Source organism: Mesocricetus auratus, unplaced genomic scaffold (genome assembly GCF_017639785.1).
Source record: "Mesocricetus auratus isolate SY011 unplaced genomic scaffold, BCM_Maur_2.0 Super-Scaffold_100734, whole genome shotgun sequence".
NCBI lineage: Eukaryota > Metazoa > Chordata > Mammalia > Rodentia > Cricetidae > Mesocricetus > Mesocricetus auratus.
The window spans coordinates 2,773,235-2,777,884 of NW_024429271.1; the positions used below are offsets into that span (position 1 = coordinate 2,773,235).

Here is a 4,650-nt window from a genome sequence, read left to right on the forward strand (position 1 = left end):
CCTAATCCTAACCCTAACCCTAACCCTATCCCTAACCCTAAGCCTAACGCTAACCCTAAACTATGTGCTTAACTTCATGAAAACTTACCATATAACACTGTTTTAGAAACTAAATGTTTAACTTCTTCAAAACTAACGATACAACACTGTGCTTGAAACTATGTGCTTACCTTCATGAGAACTTACCATATAACACTTAATTAGAAACTATATTGTTAACTTTTTCAAAACTAAAGATACAACACTGTGTGTGAAGCTATGTGCTTATCTTCATGAGAACTTACCATATAACACTGTTTTAAAAACTACATGGTTAATTTCTTCAAAACTAAAGATACAACACTGTGTGTAAAACTATCTGCTTAACTTCATAGGAACTTACCAGATAACCAACGATAAAACACTGAGGGTGAAACTATGTGTTTAACTTCATGACTTCTAACTATGGAACACTACTTGAGAAACTAAGTACTTAACTTCATGGAAACTAACGATACAACACTGGGTGTGAAACTATGTGCTTAACTTCTTGAGAACGTACCATCTAACAGTGTATTACAAACTACATGCTTAACTTCTTCAAAACTAACGATATAACACTGAGTGTGAAACTACATTCTTAACTTCTTCAAAACTAACGATACAACCCTAACCCTAACCCTAACCGTAACCCTAACCCTAACCCTAACCTATGTGCTTTACTTCATGAAAACTTACCATATAACACTGTTTTAGAATCTACATGGTTAACTTCTTCAAAACTAACGATACAACACTGTGTGTGAATCTACATGCTTAACTTTTTCAAAACTAAAGATACAACACTGGGTGGTAAACTACATGCTTAACTTCTTCAAAACTAATGATACAACACTGTGTGTGAAAGTATGTACTTAACTTCATGGAAACCAACGATACAACACTGTGTGTGAAACTATCTGCTTATCTTCATGAGAACTTACCATATAACACTGTATTAGAAACTGCATGCTTAACTTCTTCAAAACTAACGATACAACGCTGTGTGTGTATCTACATGCTTAACTTCTTCAAAACTAACCGAACAACTCTGTGTGTGAAACTATATGCTTAACTTCATGAAATCGAACTATATAACACTATATGAGAAACTACTTAGTTAACATCATGAAAACTAATGACACAACACCGTATGTGAAACTACGTGCTTAACTTCTTCAAAACTAACAATACAACACTGAGTGAGGAAGTAGGTGCTTAACTTCATGGAAATTAACGATACAACACAGTATGTGAATCTAAGTGCTTAACTTCTTTAAAACTAATGAAAGAACACTACGCATTAATCTGCGTATTTAACCTCTTCAAAAGTAACGATCAAACACAGTGTGTAAATTTATGTGCTTAACTTCTTGAGAACTTACCATATAACACTGTATTAGAAACTACATGGTTAACTTCTTCAAAACTAACGATACAACACTGTGTGTGAAACTATCTGCTTCACTTCATAAGAACTTACCAGATAACACTTTATTAGAGACAACATGCTTAACTTCTTCAAAACTAAGGATACAACACTGTGTGTGAAACTACATGCTTAACTTCTTCAAAACTAACGATACAACCCTAACCCTAACCCTAACCCTAACCCTAACCCTAACCCTAACCCTAACCCTAACCTAACCCTAACCCTAAACCTAACCCTAACCTATGTGCTTACCTTCATGAGAACTTACCATATAACACTGTTTTAGAAACTACATGGTTAACTTCTTCAAAACTAACGATACAACACTGTATGTGAATCTACATGCTTAACTTTTTCAAAACTAAAGATACAACACTTTGTGTGAAACTACATGCTTAACTTCTTCATTACTAATGATACAACACTGTGTGTGAAACTATATACTTAACTTCATGGAAACCAACGATACAACACTGTGTGTAAAACTATCTGCTTAACTTCATAAGAACTTACCAGATAACAGTGTATTAGAAACTAGATCCTTAAATTCTTCATACTAACGATATAACACAGAGGGTGAAACTATATGCTTAAATTCATGAATTCTAACTATGGAACACTACATGAGAAACTAAGTACTTAACTTCATGGTAACTAACGATACAACACTGTGTGTAAAACTATCTGCTTAACTTCATAGGAACTTACCAGATAACACTGTATTAGAAACGACATTCTTAACTTCTTCAAAACCAACGATAAAACACTGAAGGTGAAAATATGTGTTTAATTTCATGACTTCTAACTATGGAACACTACATGAGAAACTAAGTACTTAACTTCATGGAAACTAACGATACAACACTGGGTGTGAAACTATGTGCTTAATTTCTTGAAAACTTACCATATAACAGTGTATTAGAAACTACATGCTTAACTTCTTCAAAACTAAGGATACAACACTGTGTGTTAATCTACATGCTTAACTTCTTCAAAACTAACGATACAACCCTAACCCTAATCCTAACCCTAACCGTAACCGTAACCCTGACCCTAACCCTAACACTAACCCTAACCATAACCCTAATCCTAACCGTAACGCTAACCCTAACCCTTACCTATGTGCTTAACTTCATGAGAACTTACCATATAACACTGTTTTAGAAACTACATGGTTAACTTCTTCAAAACTAACGACACAACACTGTGTGTGAATCCACATGCTTAACTTTTTCAAAACTAAAGATACAACACTGTGTGTGAAACTACATGCTTAACTTCTTCAAAACTAATGATACAACACTGTGTGTGAAACTATGTACTTAACTTCATGGAAACCAACGGTACAACAGTGTGTGTGAAACTATCTGCTTAACTTCATAAGAACTTACCAGATAACACTGTATTAGAAACGACATGCTTAACTTCATCAAAAATAACGATAAAACACTGAGGGTGAAACTATGTGCTTAACTTCATGAATTCTAACTATGGAACACTACATGAGAAACTAAGTACTTAACTTCATGGAATCTAACAATACAACACTGTGTGTGAAACTATGTGGTTAACTTCATGAGAACTTCCCATATAACACTTAATTAGAAACTACATGGTTGACTCCCGACTTCTGCCTGCCTCGAGTCCAGAGTCCCGGCCTTCCCAGTGCTCGTTCCCCCCAGCATGCGGTGTCCGACCATGTTTGGCCTGCCGAGAAACGCGGTGATCGGCCTGAACCTGTACTGCGGTGGCACCAGCCTGGGCGCGGGCGGCGGCTCTCTGGCTGGGTCTCGCCTCACTACCGAGGAGGCCAAGGCGAGGCGCAAGGGGGGAGGGGAGGCCGGCCTGCTGCCCGGCGAGCGGGTGGTCGTGAGGCCGCCTCCCATGGGCGCGGAGGACCCCGACGTCACCACGTCGGCAGGCTGCTCCGGTCGCCCGGCCTCCTCGCCGTGCTGCGAGAGGAGATGGCCGCGAAGGCCGCAGCCATCATATCTCCCGAGGACGAACTGGACGGCTACGAGCCAGAGGCGCTCGGCAAGCGGCCGGCCGAGCTGCCCCTGTTGGAGCGCGTGAGCTAAGCAGCGAAGACCATGGGCGCCGAGGCTCGCTGCCCTCCATGCCGCCACCGGCCGAGGAGGAGGACGACGAGCTGTACCGCCAGTCACTCGAGATCATCTCGCGCTACCTGCGCGAGCAGGCGGCCGGCGTCAAAGACGCGAAGCCGCTGTGCGAGGCGGGCCCGGCAGGCCGGAGGGCGCTGGAGACCCTGCGGCGCGTGGGCGACGGGGTGCAGCGCAACCATGAGACGGCCTTTCAGGGCATGCTTCGGAAAATGGACATTAAAAACGAAGACGATGTCAAATCTTTTTCTCGAGTGATGGTCCATGTTTTCAAAGATGGCGTAACAAACTGGGGCAGGATTGTGACTCTTATTTCTTTTGGTGCCTATGTGGCCAAACACTTGAAGAGCATAAACCAGGAAAGCTGCATCGAACCATTAGCAGAGAGTATCACAGACGTTCTTGTCAGGACAAAACGGGACTGGCTGGTCAAACAAAGAGGCTTGGATCGGTTTGTGGAGTTCTTCCACGTACAGGACCTAGAAGGCGGCATCAGAAATGTGCTGCTGGCTTTTGCGGGTGTGGCTGGAGTAGGGGCTGGCCTGGCATATCTAATAAGATAGCCTTATGAGTGCAGTAGGGGACTCTTAACTCCAGCCACCAAACCACCTGCTTCTGTGAAAACAAATGTATTTATGAAGTTGGACTTGAAGCTGCCCGGGCTTTAACAATCCAGGAGTTCTACTCTAGCAACATAGCCAGAAAGCAAGCAAGTGGCTACAGGATTGTGGCTAACAAGAATAAATACATGGGGAAGTGCTCCCTCTTGAAGAGTTACTATCTGAAAGAAGCCAAGTTTTCACTCAGCAAACTTTGGGAGGCCATGGAGGAGGACTTGTAGATTGAATGAATGGAAGTGGGTAGGTGAACAGACTTGATTTCGTTGTCTAGAAGAGTGGCCAGTCCTCAGGCTAGTCATAGAACTCACTAAATGTGCAGTCTGTCACTCCACTCCTGTAGTGTTGAAAGAGAAGCACTAACAATGGCGGTGATCTGTGTAAGTTGGATTTAATCTGCAAGTAACCAGACGATGACTAGGAAGCCGCAGTACTGTACAAGAATGTGAAAGGCTCTCTGAGC

General features: G+C 41.8%; 1 pseudogene; it reads left to right on the forward strand.

Annotated features, from left to right (window-relative positions):
* Positions 1-3,148: 3,148 nt before the first annotated feature.
* Positions 3,149-4,330, forward strand: LOC101841787 (annotated as a pseudogene).
* The last annotated feature ends 320 nt before the right edge of the window (positions 4,331-4,650 follow it).